The sequence below is a fragment of the Pteronotus mesoamericanus genome, unplaced genomic scaffold (genome assembly GCF_021234165.1).
Source record: "Pteronotus mesoamericanus isolate MK-2021 breed Mesoamerican mustached bat unplaced genomic scaffold, CSHL_Meso_final contig_98, whole genome shotgun sequence".
NCBI lineage: Eukaryota > Metazoa > Chordata > Mammalia > Chiroptera > Mormoopidae > Pteronotus > Pteronotus mesoamericanus.
Window position 1 is genome coordinate 7595175 of NW_026555295.1, and position 18317 is coordinate 7613491.

The 18317-nt window shown below is 39.8% G+C and overlaps 1 pseudogene; it reads right to left on the reverse strand.

Moving 5' to 3' along the window:
* Window positions 1-10850: 10850 nt before the first annotated feature.
* LOC129081376 (perilipin-3-like) lies at window positions 10851-12222 on the reverse strand (annotated as a pseudogene).
* Window positions 12223-18317: the final 6095 nt, after the last annotated feature.

The following is an 18317-nucleotide window of genomic DNA, read 5'->3' on the forward strand; positions in this document are numbered from 1 at the left end:
AGACAAATACTGTATAATTACATTTTTATGAGGTACCTAGAGAAGTCAAATTCATAGAGACAAAAACTAGAAGGGGAAGAAAGATGGCAGAGGAGTGAATGGGAGTCACGCTGACCTCCTCCTCCCAAGACCAAACTGGAATTGTGACTAAATAGTGGAGTAATCACCTGGAAAACAATGGAACGATAGAGAGGAGCCTTGGAGCTGCGGACAGACAGTGGATTCGACTCTCACCCATCCCAATGGGTGAAAATTGCGGTGGAGGCTCGAGAGGGTGGGCTGGGTGCCCACGGGCACCAGCACCAGAGGGACATTGAAACGGCCAGTTAGCTTCCCCCGAGAACGGGGTCTGAATCATAAACAGGGACCTCTAAACTACAGCAGCTAAAGCCAGGAAAATACAGACAAAACGCAACCCCGAAAAGCTTAGGGGCGCTCTCTGCCAGAGACAGGTGGCTGGGGGTGCAAACAGACATTTAAAGGGCCAATGCAAAAATTGCAGTGGCAGCCACCCTCCTTGATCTCTGGGTAGAGGCGGCAGCAGAGTGGGCTGGTGCCTGGGAAAAGATTGGTGAGGAAAACTTTGTGAAGAGAACTGAGAGGGTAGCCAGTGGAGCCCCGGTGATAACTCACCTCCCACTCTGCAGCTACCATCTCGCTCAGGCATAAGGGAATCAATTAACCTGCCTTTTGTGCGCATGTGAGCTGGGGGGCTAAGTGCAGACTGGCTGGAAGAAACAGAGGATCCCTGGCCAAAGGGGTCACTCAGTAGCATTGAGAGCCTTGAGGAGAGACTGGAGACGAAGGCGTTGGGGAAAGAATGGGAGGAGGAACGGGGGAGTCCCGACTCCCTCCCCATTCTGTAGTCTCCATTCTGGGCAGGCAGGGTGTGCCCCCAAAGAGGGAGAAGCGGGGTGCGCATGAACCAGACTGCCCGCGATTGCAACGCCGTCCACACAAATAGTGGATCCTTGGCCCAAGGGGTCACAGAACTGCACAGAGACCCCCGAGGAAAGACTGGAGACAGAGGAGTTGGGGAAAGAACGGGAGGGGGAACCAGGGAGTCCTGACTCCTTCTCCTTTCCCTAGCCTCCATTGTGCGGGAAAAGGCCACACCCGCAAAGAGCCAAAAGCTGAAAAGCACACAATAGACAGCCCAAAACCACCCAGTGCAGGCGAGCACACTTGCGCTGAGTGGCCGGCGAGGGTTGGCGGGCATGTGTGTGGACCCATGCAGGCTGGCAAGGCCTCCCACAGGTTGGCACCAATGGGGCCTGCAAGGGAGTGCACAGATCGGCGAGGGCAGGTGTAAATCGATCCGCGCCGGCCCTGAGTGCAGAACAGTCCCCAGAAATAGTTGATCCCAGGCTGAAGGGGTCACAGAGCTGCCCAGCGTCCCTGGATGAGAGACTGGAGACAGGATTAACCAGAGAGTCCTGGAGCTGACTTCCTCCCATTTCCATAGTCTCCATTTGGCAAGGGCAGGCAACAAATCCAAAGAGCCAAAAGTGGGGAAAACACACAATAGAAGACCCTAAACTGACCAGTGCCTGGGGCCCGCTGGCCTGGGGGGCCAGACGAGTCCGCGAGGTCGCAAATAAGCCCCCTGGGCTGGGACAAGCACGCGTGAGCCCAGGAGGGTGGGGGATCCTGCCAGGCCAGAGAGTGCACTCAAGGAGCCAACGTGAGTGCAGAGCGATCCACAGAAATAGTCGATCCCTGGCCGAAGGGGTCACAGAGCTGCCCAAAGCAGGAGTCAGACACAGACAGTAGATTCCTCGAAGGCTCAAACAAATGACCTAAGGTCATATAGGGTCAACAACTGACATCATCAGAGGCAGGCCCAGAAAGAAAAGTAAAGGGAAAAAATAAATAAATAAATAAATAAATAAATAAATAAATAAATAAAAAGACCCGCCTACTACCATAGAAGTTTAATCCACAAAGTCAGGAAATCTAGACAGCCAAAATGAAGCAGAAGCAAAAATAAATCAATAAGTAAGTAAATTACATAACAGACTCTCACAAAAATGGGAAGAAAAAGAACTTCTCCCCAAATGAGTCGAAAAGGAGACTCCCCACAGAGAGAGCTAAATGCAACAGAAGCAAGGGAACTATCAGATATTGAATTCAAAACAATGGTTCTAAGGAAGCTCTATGAGCTCAGCCAGCTCAAAGATAACTATGAGAAACTGCAGAGAAACTATCAGGATCTTACAACAAACTATATCAACCTGGAAAAGGACATAGAAACTATCAAGAAGACACAAGAGGATATGAAGAATACCATTTCTGAATTGAAGAACACAGTAGAAGGAATCCAAAGCAGGCTGGATGAAGCCGAGGATCGAATCAGTGAGATGGAGGATAAGGTAGAAAAAAGCTCCCAGAAAGAACAAGAAATGGAAAAAAGACTCAAAAAGAATGAAGAGGCATTTAGGGAAATGGAGGACAACTTGAAACGCAATAATATCCGTATAATAGGGATACCAGAAGGAGAAGAAGAGGAGCAAGGGATAGAGAACCTCCTCGAAAAAGTAATAATGGAAAATTTCCTTAATTTGAAGAGAGAAAGGCTCTCATGGATCCAGGAGGCACAGAGGACCCCACTCAAGAGGGACCCAAAGAGGTCCACTCCGAGACACATCATCATTAAAATGGCAATTATCAAAGACAAAGAGAGAATCCTAAAGGCAGCAAGGGAGAAGGAGAAAGTAACATACAAGGGAGCCCTGATACTGCTAAAAGCTGGCTTCTCAACAGAAACACTACAAGCCAGAAGGGAATGGCAACAAATATTCCAAGTCATGAAAAGCAAGGGCCGACAACCAAGGCTGCTCTACCCAGCAAGGCTCTCAATTAAAATAGAAGGGGAAATAAGGAGTTTCCCAAACAAAAGAAGGCTAAAAGAATACATCTCTACCAAACCAGCACTCCAAGATATGCTCAAGGGACTGGTTTAAGAAGATGAAGGAAAAGAGTGAGAAAGAGAAAAACACAGGTACAAAGAGAAAAAATGAATAAGTTTCTATCAGTAATGACTCTCAATGTAAATGGACTAAATGCCCCAATCAAAAGACACAGGGTAGCTGAATGGATAGGAAAACATGACCCACACATATGCTGCCTACAAGAGACCCACCTCAGAGCAAAAGACCTACACAGATTGAAAGTAAAAGGATGGAAAAAAATATTCCAAGCAAATGGGCAAGAGAAAAAGGCCAGGGTTGCCATACTTGTATCAGACAAAGTAGATTTCAAAACAAAGACCATAAAAAGAGACACAGAGGGGCACTTTATAATACTTAAAGGAAGAATCTATCAAGAAGACATCAACATTGTAAACTTATATGCTCCCAATATAGGAGCCCCCAAGTACATAAGGAAAATCTTGGATGACTTCGAAAAAGATATAGACAGCAACACACTGATAGTAGGGGATTTCAACACCCCACTGTCAAAAATGGACAGATCTTCCAAACAAAACATTAATAAAGATATTGTGGAGCTGAATGACGCACTGAATCAAATAGACTTAACAGACATATATAGAACCTTACAACCCAAAGAAGAAAAATACACATTCTTTTCAAATGCTCATGGCAGTTTTTCAAAGATAGACCACATGATAGGACACAAAGCAAACCTCAGCAAATTCAGGAAAATTGAAATAATTCCAAAATTTTCTCGAACCACAAGGGCTTGAAACTGACAATCAACCTCAAAGAGAAACTTCAAAAACTTGCAAACTCATGGCAACTGAACAGTAGGTTATTAAACAATGAATGGGTCAATAATGAGATAAGAGAAGAAATCAAAAAAATTCTGGAAACAAATGAAAATGAACATACAATAGTCCAAAATCTATGGGACACAGCAAAGGCAGTCCTGAGAGGGAAGTTCATAGCAATACAGGCTTATCTAAAAAAGATAGGAACATTTCAAATAAAAGACCTAACACTACAACTTCAAGAACTGGAGGAACAACAACAAATAAATCCCAGAGCAAGTAGAAGAAAGGAAATAGTCAAGATTAGAGCAGAACTGAATGACATAGAGACGAAAAGAACAATTCAAAGGATCAACCAATCCAGAAGCTGGTTCTCTGAAAAGATAAATAAAATTGACAAGCCTTTAAGCAGACTCATCAAGAAAAAAAGGCAGAGGACCCAAATTAATAATATCAGAAATGAAAGAGGAGAAATAACAACTGATACCACAGAAATACAAAGGATTGTCAGAAAACTACTATGAACAATTATATGCCAAGAAATTTGAAAACCTCGATGAAATGGGCAAATATCTAGAAGAGTATAATCTTCCAACACTGAAGGAGGAAGAAACAGAAAGCTTGAACAGACCGATAACAGCAGGGGAAATTGAAGCAGTAAACAAGAAACTCCCAGCACACAAAAGCCCAGGGCCGGACGGTTTCCCAGGAGAATTTTACAAAACATTTAAGGAAGAGCTAACCCCTGTCCTCAGACTATTCCAAAAAATCCAAGAGGAGGGAAGACACCTAGACTCTTTCTATGAGGCCAGCATCACCCTGATCCCAAAACCAGATAAAGACCCTACAAAGAAAGAAAACTATAGGCCAATTTCACTGAGGAACATAGATGCTAAAATCCTCAACAAAATAGTGGCAAACCGCATCCAGCAATACATTAAAAAGATTATCCACCATGATCAAGTGGGATTCATCCCAGGGATGCTGGGATGGTTCAAAATACACAAGTCAATCAATGTAATACATCACATAAATAAAAGAAAAGAAAAACCACATGATCATCTCGATAAGTGCAGAAAAAGCATTTGATAAGGTACAGCACCCATTTATGACCAAAACACTCAGCAAAATGGGAATAAATGGGGCATTCCTCAACGTAAAAAAGGCCATATATGAAAAACCTACAGCCAACATCATACTCAATGGGCAAAAACTAAAAGCTTTCCCACTAAGATCGGGAACACGACAAGGATGTCCACTCTCACCGCTTCTTTTCAACATCATAATGGAAGTCCTAGCCACAGCGGTCAGACAAGAAAAAGAAATGAAAGGCATCCAAATAAGAAAGGAGGAAGTAAAGCTATCATTGTTTGCAGATGACATGATAGTGTACATAGAAAACCCTGTAGACTCCACCAAAAAACTCCTCAACCTAATAAGTGAATTTGGCAAAACAGTGGGATACAAAGTCAATATTCAGAAATCAAAGGCATTTTTGTACACCAGCAATGAAATAGAAGAAGAAATCAGAAAAATACACCATTCGATATAGCAACAAGAAAAATAAAGTACCTAGGAAAAAATTTAACCAAAGAGGTAAAAGACCTTTACACAGAAAACTATACAACATTGAAGAAAGAAATTAAGGAAGACACAAATAAATGGAAGCACATACTGTGCTCATGGACTGGAATAATTAATATCATCCAAATGTCCATACTACCCAAAGTGATTTATAGATTCAACGCAATCTCTTTTAAGATACCAATGACGTATTTCACAGAAATAGAACAGACATTTCAAAGATTTATATAGAACCATAAACGACCCCGAATAGCTGCAGCAATTTTGAGAAAGAAAAACAAAGTAAGATGGATCACAATACTGGACATCAAACTATACTACAAAGCCACTATACTCAAAACAATCTGGTTCTGGCACAAGAACAGAGCCATAGACCAGTGGAACAGAATATAAAACCCAGAAATAAGCCCAGGTCTCTATGGGCATCTAATATTTGACAAAGGGGGCAGAAGCATATCATGGAGCAATAATAGCCTCTTCAACAAATGGTGTTGGGAAAGCTGGACAGCTACATGCAAAAAATTGAAATTGGATCATCAGCTGACACCATACACAAAAATAAACTCAAGATGGATAAAAGACTTAAATATAAGTTGCAACACCATCAAAGTCCTAGAGGAGAACATTGGCAGGAAACTCTCAGATATCCCACGCAGCAATTTTTCCACCGATATGTCTCCTAAAGCAAGGGACATAAAGGAAAGAATAAACAAGTGGGACCTCATCAAAATAAGAAGCTTCTGCACGGCAAAAGAAAACATCAGCAAAATGAAAAGGGAGCCAACCGTATGGGAAACTATATTCGCTAATGATACATCAGATAGAGGTTTGATCTCCAAGATATATAAAGAACTCACTCAACTCCACTCCAAGAAGACAAACGATCCAATCAAAAAATGGGCAAAGGACCTGGTCAGACGCTTTTCCAAGGAGGAGATACAGAGGGCCCAGAGGCATTTGAAAGGATGCTCAGCATCACTAGCCATCAGAGAAATGCAGATCAAAACCACCATGAGGTACCACCTCACACCGGTCAGAATGGCCATCATAAACAGATCCACAAACAACAGGTGCTGGCGAGGCTGTGGAGAAAAGGGCACCCTAGTACACTGTTGGAGGGAATACAGACTGGTGCAGCCATTGTGGAAAGCAGCGTCAAATTTCCTCAAAAAGCTGAAAATGGAACTGCCTTTTGACCCAGTGATTCCCCTACTGGGACTATACCCTAAGAATCCCAAAATGCCAATTCAAAAGAACCTATGCACTCCAATGTTCATAGGAGCACAATTGACACTAACCAAGTGTTGGAAGCCACCTAAATGCCCATCAGGATATGATTGGATCAAAAAATTATGGTACATTTACACAATGGAATACTATGCAGCAGAAAGGAAAAAAGAACTACTGAACTTCGCAACAGCATGGATGGAACTAGAGAGCATTATGCTAAGCGAAATAAGCCAGGGGGCAAAAGACAAATACCATATGATCTCACCTATAAGCGGAACCTAACCAACAATATAAAGATGCAAGGAAAATAAGGCCAGCAACACTGAAAGGAAAAGAAATCAACAGAGATAAGAGGGAAGGAGGGAGCGGGGGCGGGGGGAAAAGGAAGGGAAGGGGAAAGGAACATATAGCAAGGACTCATGGACAAAACCAAAGGGGAAGAGTTAAGGGAGGGAGGGAGGGACGGAGGGAGGGGGCTAGGGAAAGTGGTGGGGGGTAGGCAGAGAGAAATGTATTTGACTAAATAAATAAATAAATAAATAAATAAAACATTGAACATAAGTAATCAATAATTAACTTTTCCTTTGAATTTCTTCCTAAAAAAGATGCCTTATCAATGTTGATGAGACATTCTAAAGGTACATAAAAGATCTGAGCTCATTGTTCAAAAAAAAGAAAAAACAAACTAGAAGGGTGTTTGCCATGAGCTGGGGGAAGGAGCAAATAAATAAGGAGCTGTTCAATGGGTTTAAAATTTTAGTTTTGCCAGAAGAAAAGAGTTATGGAGATTGGTTGAACAACAATGTTTACATACTTAATGCTATTGAACTGAATCATTAAAATGGTTAAGATGGTTAATTTTATCTTATACTTTACCATAATTAAAAATTTTAAGAAAATACTTAAAAATAAACTTAACCTAGGAGGTACAAGACTTATTGACTGAACACTATAAAACACTGCTGAAAAACTTAAAATAGGCATAAATAAAAAGATCTTCCATGTTCACAGGTTAGAAAACTTAATATTGTTACAATGACAATACTACCCAAAGTAATTACAGATTCAATGCAAAATCCCAACTGCATTTTTGGCAGAAATGAAAAAAAAAAAATCCTAGAATTCACATGAAATTTCAAGGGATCCAGAAGAACCAAAACAACCTTGAAAAAGACCAAAGTTGGAGAACTCACACATACAATTTCAAAACTTACTAAATGCTACAGTTATCAAGTGTGTCATACTGTGATAGACAAATGGACCAATGGAATAGAATAGCGAGCCCAGAAATAAACACTTGCATATAAGGTCAAATTATTTTCAACAATGGTTCCAAGACTAAAGAATGGGGAAATGACAGTCTTTTCAACAAATAGTGATGAGAAAGCTGAATATCTACATGCAAAGATGAAATTAGGAACTTACCTTGCTCCAAATATAAAAATTAATTCAAAGTGAATCATAGACCTACATTTAAGGCCTAAAACTACGAAACTCATAGGTAAAAACAGGGAGAAATCTTCATGATATTGGATTTGGAAAAGACTTCTTGGAAAGGGCAACAAAAGGCGGCAAAAAAATAAAAATAGATAAATTGGACTGCATCAAAATTTAAAACTTTGTTTACCAAAGGATACAATCAACAGAGTGAAAAGACAATCCATGGAAAAGAAGAAAATATTTGCAAGTCATATATCTGATAAGGGCTTAATATCCAGAATATATAAAGAATTCCTATATTTCTACAAGGAAAAAACAAATAACTTGATTTTAAAATGGGCAAAGGACTTGAATAGACATTTCCCCAAAGCAGATACACAAATGGACAAAAAAATTGTGAAAAAATAGTCAACATCACTAGTCATTAGGGAACTGCAGATCAAAACCACAAATGAGATACCACTTCACACACATTAGAATAACCGTTATTAAAAAAAAAAATAGACCCAGAAAATAACAAGTATCAGCAGGATGTGGAGAAATTGGAACACCTGTGCATTGCTGGTGCAAATGTAAAATAGCACAGCCAGTATGGAAAAGACTGTTGTCATTCCTCAAAAAATTAAACATAGAATTACCATATGATCTAGGAATTCCACTTCCATGTATGAGAGTATATACCCAAAATAATTAAAAGCAGGGTTTGGAACAGATATTGGTACACCCATGTTCATGGCAGCATAATTCACCATAGCCAAAGGATGAAAACAACCCAGAGTCCAACAACAGATATACAAAATGGTATACACACACATACTATGAAATATTTATCCTTAAAAAAGGAAGAAAATTCTGGCACATGCCATACTGTGGATGAACCTTGAAGACATGATGCTAAGTGAAATAAGCCAGACACAAAATGACAAATATTGTATGTTTCCAGTTATATGAGATATATAAAATAGGCAGATTCGTAGAGACAGAAAGTATATTAGAGGTAACCAGACTCTGGGGGGGAAGAGGAAATGTAAAGTTATTGTTTAATGGGACAAAGTAGCTCTCTGTGGTAATGAAAAATTTTTAGAAATAAGACAGTGATGATGGTTGCATGTTATGAATGCAATTTATGCCACTTAAAAATAGTTAAATTACATCCATTTTTAGGAATCATAAGAGCTCTTTCTTTATATAAAGCAAGGGAGTGTGGTCAATTCTGGAGCTACAATTAAGCAAATAAACACCAAGACAAGTGACACTGGCTGTGTAATGACCTTGAGTTTTTCAAGGAAAATGTGAATAGGAAGAGAAGGACTGACCTAAACAAAACCTCTTCTGTGGATTGCATAGCTGGCATTAACAACAACATTACACTAAAACAATCTTCCTTTAGTTCATTATAGAAAATAACCTAAGATACTGCCTCTCTAACTGTATCTAGAACTATACTCCAGCCTCTACAGATTTGGTAGGAGAGGTACTGTTGTATGTCCAGAAGATGCAGAAATTGGGTCAACAGCCCTGGCTGGTGTGGCTTGAGCACCAGCCTGTGAACCAAAAGATGGCTGGTTTGATTCCCAGTCAGGGCACATGCCTGCCTTGTGGGCCAGGTTGCCTGGCTTGGGGCAAGCAAGAGACAACTGATCAATGCATCTCTCACACATTGATGTTTCTCTCCCTCTTTCTCCTTCTCTTCCTCTCTCTCTCTAAAAAGTAAATAAATAAAATCTTAAAAAGAAAAAGAAATTGGGTCTATAGATTAGGGCTAAAGATACAGATTCAGAACTGAAAATGTGGGAGTGACTATTTAAGGAGTGTTGGTATGTTAAGTAAAACAGCAGCCCACATTGGAAATTCTGAGAAACAACAATATCTAATGCAGCAGAAAAGAGGGAGTCACAAAAACTTAAGAAGAAAAGACATTAGAATAAAAACCAGAAGAGTAGAGTATCACAGAAACCAAGAGATGCAGAACAAGGACAAAGATTTAACCAGGGGTAGAGAACCACCAGGCCTAGCACCAGACAGGAATAAAGGAATGGCTGTGAGCCTGGTGTCCAACCTTTAGGCATCTCTGCGCCACACTGGAAGAAGAATTGTCATCTTGGGCCACACATTAAATAAACAAACACTAAAGAAAACAAACAAAAAAAAACCCTCAAATGTTTTTAAGTAAATTTATGATTTTGTGTTGCGCTGCATTCATAGTCATCCTGGGCTACATGCAGCCCATGGGCTGTGGGTTGGACACCCCTGGGACTGGGAGTATGGCATAAATGTATGGTGTATGTAACTGAAAGTCAAGGGCATTCTTCTCTGACACCTTTCACAGTATTTTCTCAGTGAATTAAGAAGGTCATCTGCTGAGAACAAAAACAGGAGGGGTTTTTTGTTGTTTGTTTGTTTGTTTGTTATTTTATTTAGCTGCAGGTAAAATTTATTAAGGCAACGCTGAAGCTCCAGGCACCTGTGAGTTGCCAGGCAGGTCTCAGCCCCCTTCTACTCTAGGATGCACCTGGGAAGCTCCACCCTCTCCCACCCTGTTTCAGGAAGCCCACTTCACAGGCCAGAGGTTGGAGTCCGGTACCTAAAGACTGCTGGATGGGGCCCTTGATGTAGAAAAGTAAGTTGAATAGGGGAACTATGTCTCTGGTTTTTAAGAAGGAAAACAAAATTTTGGAACCTTTTTCTAAAACAGTTGTTTCAAAACATTCTAGAAAAAAATGTCCAGAAATATCACATTAATGACTGATGAAGTAAGGCTCCAAACATGTATCTTCCATGCTCCAAGAGAGGGTGGAGACCCCAGCTTCCCAAGGTAGTAGCTAAGATGAGCTGGGGGGCAGGGCGTCCAGGGCTCCGCTGGGCCTTAGGGGAGGGACTGAGACACTGAGCCCCCTTCCTGTCTTTCCTGCTTCTTTTCTTCTTGAGCTTTCTCAGCGACTCCAGGGGCGAAGGGACCCACCAACCATGTGATGGGTGTGTTCTGGGCCACATACTCGACCATGTGGTCAAGGGCCTCCCGGGCCTTGGCAATTCGCTCTCGGCTCTGTGTCAGGATGCTGCCGGACAGGTCCTGGAAAGAATGAATGCCAGAAAAGGTGGCTTGGAGGTCCTCTACCTGGTGCTGAGCCTGCTGCACCTGATCCTTCACATGGGTGGGCAGCCCTTGGATGCTCGGCCCCAGCAAGGCGCAGGTGGCCTGCAGCTGCTGGGCAACGTCCCGGAACATGGTGAGCATTTGGGACTTGACCTGCTCTTGCTTTGCCAGGTCCCCCTCCATGCCCTGGTACTGCTGCTTCTGGTTCCAGCTGAGCCACATCTGGTATAGTTTCTCCTCACCCTCCACCAGCTTCTGATCAACTCCCTGCTTGACAGTTTCCATCAGGCTGAGCGCCTGCGCCAGCTGCAGCAGGGCCTCCTGGGCCTTCTGCCTGGTGTGCTGCAGTTTTCCCAGACAGAGTGTTGGTAGGCCCGCTGGCACAGCCACTCCGACAGGGAGCCCAGATGCATGAAGGAGCTCTGCTCCTGCCGCTGCTGCTGCACTGAGGCCATGTCAGAGCCCTCCACGGGCGTGGCGAGGTGGGCCAGCTCAGAGTCTGTCATAGGCAGGTAGGCAGGTGGTTGTTCACCCACTCCTCTGACTTGCCCAACACTGTGTCCACTCTGCTCAGCACCATCTGGCCCACGCGGGACCCCATGACTGAGTGGACGCTGCTGGTCACCACAGACTTGGTCATGTCCATTCTGCTCTGCACAGCTCCCCGGGTCACATCCACTGCTTTTGTCACTCAGGTGGCCACTGTGTCCTTGGCGCTGGACACCATGTTGGACACAACTTCTCAGGCCCCGGACACCCAGGAAGACACGAGTTCCTTAGTTTCCGCCAGGACGTTCTCTGACTGCTGCTGTAGGATGGGCAAGTTCTCCTCCAGCTTATCAAGCCCCCTGTGGGTGTATTCACTGGCTGATGTGATCTGGGGCTCCAGCTTGGACAGGACGGGCTGGGCCCCACTGACGGCAGCAGCCGTGAGGGTCTTCATGCCTTTCTCCACTGCATCACGGACCGTCTTGATGTGGGGGTAGCTCGCCTTGGTGGAGGTGTAGGCCACCGATACCATGCTGCAGGTGGAACTGACGAGGGGCATATTGGCCACTCGGCCCACCACGCTGGGCTGCTGTACTGGTTTTTCAGCTGTTACCTGAGTGTTGGCAGGGGCTTCTGTCTCATTGGTAGACATTTCTCAGAAGTATGCGAGCGGTCAGCGGGACGTCCGGGCGCGGCCACCACAACTTTGAGGTTATAGCTTCAAAACCCAAATGTAGGAGGTTTGAGAAGAGTTGAAAGAGGTTTTAAATAGCCATTATCAAGACTAGGTTAAAGAGATGACTAGGAAAACACAGAAATACCAGGTAGGGACAGAAGTAGGTTTACAGTTGTTCTTACGGGAAATAATAATTAATAAATAATAATACAAGAATAACCTCTGTGTTTTGTGTACTCACCACTATAGATCTACTTTCGCCCCACTCGGTATTGTTAGGAAACTGAGAACCCAAGGCCAGGTTGCTAACTAAGACTCTATGGTATTCTCAGTTGGTTCAGCTGTGTGGTTTTCTCTTATAGCATTCAGTAATCAGGTACAGAAATTATATGGATGAAGGGAACAAGAGGTGCTGAAGAAGCATGATGTATGGGTAACAAAAAATTTTACAGATTTTAGCAAAATGTCTATTGATAACTTTAGACTACTCTACTTTATTCAATAAATACTCAGACCACCATTAGTTCTGTAGTTTGCCAAAGTTATATATTGTGATACTTTAGGTGCTACTGAGATGTGCTGCGTGTTATGTAGGAGGTCCCCATTTAGAGTACCTTTCATTACATTTATTTTTTTATTTATAATGGACATACTAGAGTACCTTCTTTTTATTTAAGTACAGTTGGTAGAGTATATTATATTAATTTCAGGTATGCAATATAGTGATTTTACCCTTATATACCTTACTATGTGATCACCACACTAAGTCTAATAATTACTATCTGTAACTGTGCAAAGTTATCACACTGTTACTGAATATATTCCCCATTTTATTCATTCCCCCACCCTCTGGCAACCATCAGTTTAATTTGATCTCGGCTTCTGTCTTTTTTGTTTGTTTGTCTTTTGTTTTAGATTCTATGGAAAATAGTATGGAGATTCCTCAAAAGCCTAAAAAGAGAATTACCATATGATCCAGCAATTCTACTCCTGGGTATTTATCTAAAAAAAATCCAAAACACTAATTTGAAAATACTTATGCACTATATGTTCACTGAAGCATTATTTATAACAGCCAAGATATGGAAGCAACCTAGGTGTCTAGTGACAGATGAATAAATACAGAAGACATGGTATACACATACAATTTAATATTCTCAGCTATAAAAAAAAGAATGAAATCTTGCCACTTGCGACAACATGGATGGACCTAGAAGGTATTATGCTAAGTGAAACTAGTCAGGAAAAGTACCTTCATTTTAAACAGCCCTTGTAGGAGACAAACTAGGGAACCAAACCAGCCACCCCTAAGGATCAATACCTCTATTCACAGCTGAATAAAAGAAAAATAATAAAAGCCATATATGTAATTTAAAATTTTCCAGTATCCACATTAAAAAAGTAAAAAATAGGTGAAATATTTTAATAACATATTTGGATTAATGTAATATATACAAAATATTTCAATAAGCAATTAATATAAAAAGTTACTGAGCTATTTTACATTTTTTACGAAGTCTTTGAAATCCAGGTTAATTTTATACTTACATTGTATCTCCATTCAGGCTAGCCATATTTCTCAATATCTGCACAGATAAACTTTTTCAAGTTGCTTTGAAGGTTTATTACAATCAGAATCCCAGATATAAATAATATATAACAATTTAATGAAAAATTAATTTGCTCTTAAAATTTCGAGTTTGAAAGTCACATGTGGCTAGTGACTACTGTACTGGACAGTGTAGGTGTAGATATTATAACTGCATAACATCTAGAATTATGATACACCTGTTGAATTAACCGAGCCATTAAGGTTCTTCCTCAGATACCATCATCCTACTCCTGTAATCATTTATAATATATACTTATATAGCATAATTTATATATGAATGTTCAGTTATTCCCAGGCTCAAAGCATCTAGACATACGTATTGCAAATAGATTATCCTAGATAGAGCTTTGGTTCCTACTGAGTTCATGCTGGCCACTTGCCTGGAAACCATCAACATCTGCATAGCCCTTGGCTGATATTTGCTCTCTCTGCTAGGCAGGTGGGGCAGGTTGACGGCAACTGCACAGACTGAGAGTTCAGATTTCTGTGCTAAGTTAGTTACCACTCACCTACCAATGTCTCAGCTCCCAAAGTTATGTTGACATCGTGTCTCATGTTTTCTTTGTCCTTATGTAATTTCTGCCTTTCTTTAGACTTTCATTTTAGTATGTTTTCAAGAGTGAAAATAAACACATATATTCAATTGACTATGTTTATCTGGAAGTTGCTTTTAGGATCAGGGGCTAATTTATTTCAAAATCTATAAATTCATCATCAGAACATATCTGCACACAAACTTTTTCAAGCTTCTTTAAAGATTTATTGCAATAAAAATTCCAGATATGGACAATTTATAATATTTAATAAAAATCAATTTGCTCTTAACATTTCTTTAGTAAGAACATTTTGTATTTAGAATATTCTTGTGCATACAGTGAATCAGTTATATTAGCATGATAAGAGAGAAAGATAATGCTATTCAACATGAACCTGCTTCCTTCAGATGAACTGTAAAAAAAACAAACCAAAAACCTGTCTAATCACAATTCAATTGTGTTGTGTGAACCTAAAGTAAATATTTGGACTCAAGTCATCAGATCTTTTATTTTTTATGGGAGTCTGCAGAATTAACACATGCAATACTGTTAACCTGTTACTGTTCTGATTAAACCTAAGGGGTACCTGATTTACCAGAACCTCCCAGAGTAAAAGATAGCAAGCATTGTCAAAACAGAGATATAGACAAATTATAAAACTTATATGATAGACTATACCATTAATATGTTCTCTGAAAAAAAGACAAATTTCTTCAGCTATATTGTGAATTTCTTACTTTTTAAAAAGTCACTTTTATTTAACTTTGTATTCTAAGTCTGTTTGAAATGTAAGTCCCATTTTTAAAATGAAGAGAAGTCAATCAATTTTGATTTGTTCTTTTAAAATTATTTTTGTCCCTGCAGTTAATGTTGGGCCAGAGTAGCATGTTCTAGTCTTTTCAGCTAGAACCCCACCCACAAAGAACAGCTCATTGTACCCTTTCACCAATGTTTTTCCCGCCTCACAACTTTTAAGTCAGTATATACATTTCTATTTTCTTATATAAGGTTAACACAATTATTTAATTCAAGTATTTATTGAATATTATTTTGTACCAGGCACTGATAGATTCTAATAAAAAGATTAATAAAACATATTCTCTGTTTTCAAAAACCTCATAGCCTCGCATGTGAGACAGATACATAAAGCAATAAATATACAGCAATATGATAAGTACTGCAATAAATGTATGAATAAAGTGCTATGGGAAGCCCAGAGGCAGGAAGGATTAATTCTTACCGGGAATGGTGGTAGAAGGAATAGGATTTTCCCAGTGGGAAGAGGTAGAAGGAAGACTATTCCAAGCAGAGGGAAAAACATGAAAAAAAAAAAAAAAAGCAGAATAAAATACACAGCTTCTTTAAAAAAAAAAACAAACAAAAAGTAGCCTGGTGTGCCTAAAACATAATTCCTACAGAATAATGGTAGACACCATGTGAAAGAACTTGAACTTTTTGTTCTAACGTAGGCAATAAAAAGCCATAAAAGCAGGAAAGACAGGTGATTTGTGCCTTAGAAAGAAAACTCTGTGGCAGTGTGAATGACTGACTAGAGAAGGGGAATAGAAGGAAGGCAGGAAAACCAATTAGAAGTCTATTGTACCAGACTAGGTAGAGCTGTAGGCAGTAATTGTGGAGCTGGAGAGAAGGGAATGAATGGATTTGACGTGTATTTCAGAAGCAGAATCACTTAGACATGATGGCTATTTGACTGGAGACAGCAAGAAAATAAGAGTCTAAGATTCCACCATGTATTTTGGCTTATAGGATGAATTAATCTAAACCATAATAATAATAATAATAATAATAATAATAAAGATTTTTAAAATGAGCTTAACCTGCGATATTTGCAGATATTTACAAGACAATAAGTAGAGAGATCCAGGGGACAGTTGGAAATAAGGATCTCAGCTAAGGAGTGTAGTCAATACCAAAAATAGATTTTTGGAATTAGCAACATAAAGATGACACTTGCAGTCATGTGAGCAGATGAAGTTTCAAGAAGGGAAAAGAGGAACCATTGCCAAATATTGCACACTACAAAAAGTAAGATGACAAATATTTCAGGCAAGATTTTTAAAAGAAATCATTTATAAAAAAGTATTGGGAATATTTTCTTGATCATGAGGTAAGAAAGGATTTCCTCAACAAGACACACAAAATGCACTAATCAAAAGGGAAAAGATTAATAAATTTAGTTATTTAAAATGCCATAAAAGCCCTGGCCAGGTGGATCAGTTGGTTGGAGCATCATCCCATGCATCCAAAGGTTGCAGGTTTGATCCGCAGTTGTGGTGCATCCAGGAGTCTTGGGAGTCAACTGATTGGTGTATCCCTTTCCCCCTTTTTCTCTCTTTCCTATTTTGTCTCTCTCCCCCTCCCTCCTGCCTGCCCACCCTCCCTCCCTCTTTCCATCTCTTTCTCCCTTCCTCTCCAAACATATCCTTGGGTAAGAATTTAAAAAAAAACAAAACCCACCATAAGAAAGAATGAAAAGGTCCACAAAGTGGGAAATATATCTGTAACACATATAACTGACACAAGACAAGAATGCAGAACATGTAAAGAGCTTCTACAAATCAAAGGGAAAAGGTAGACAATCTACTAAAAAAAAAAAAAGAGGGAAATATAGGTAAATATAAGAACAGATGCTTCACAAAAGAAGATATCTAAATGTAAGACTAGGGGCTAAATCTTACCAGTAATCCAGAAAATACAAATTAAAACCACAATGAGATATTACTACATACCAAAATTGACAAAATTTAAAAACTGTAACAACACTAAGCTTTGACAAAGATATGGAGCAACTGAAATTCTCATATACTATTTGGAAATATAAATTAACACGACCAATTTGGGAAATTGTGACAGCATTTAGTCAAGTTGAAAATATGTGTCCCCTGTGGCTCAGAAACTTCTTCCTACAATATACTCGCAGGGGTTTCCTACCTGCAGCCCTCACTGCATACAGCCCAGGATGGCCATGAATGCAGCCCAATGCAAAATAGTAAATTTACTTAAAATATTATGAGTTTTTTTGTGATTACATGTTGCAATGTATTTAATGTGTGGCCCAAAACAACTATTCTTCTTCTAGTGTGGCCCAGAGATGCCAAAGGTTGGACACCCTTGTGAGAGATTTGCTTCTTTATGTGCATCAGGATACACAAAAGGATGGTCAGAGCAGCATCATTATAATTGTCCTAAACTGGAAATATCACAAATGCCTATCAACAGTAAAACAAATAAATAAATGTGGTATATTTACAGAATGGAATATTATACAGCATAGAGCAATGAAAATGAAGAAGCTACAGACACCCACAGTAACAAGAATGAATTTGATAAACATAATGGTAAATGAAAAAAGCAAGTTAGAAAAATAATACAATGTAATTCTATTCATATAAAATCCATGCTTTTATAAATACATATACATTTGGTTAAGTTAAAAGAGGGAAGCAAGAAAACAATTACTATAGTGACAGGATAGTGGTTACCTCTAGGGAAACAGCAGTGATTGTAACAGGCAAGGGATATTCACAGAATTTTGGGATTCCAATAATGTTATATTCCTTGACCTTAGTAGTAGTGATTACGTGGTGTTAAGTTGATAACCATTTGATAAAATGTACATATAGATTTTATGGACTTATAAATATATTTTATAACTTTAAATTTTAATGAACAAAGTTTTGAAAAATCTCTTTAAACAAGAGATATAACAGTAAGAAATAACCAAAAACGTTTTGATTCTAAGGGTGACTAAAAGAGATTAAGAAAACAGGCTATTGAATCCACTTAAAACTTTGAAAACCACTAAGAAAAAAGATCTGAGATGAATTACATTTAAAACTGTTTCAAGGCTGATGACTGGATTTCATTCTTTCATTCACTCAGCAAACACTGTTGAGACCTAC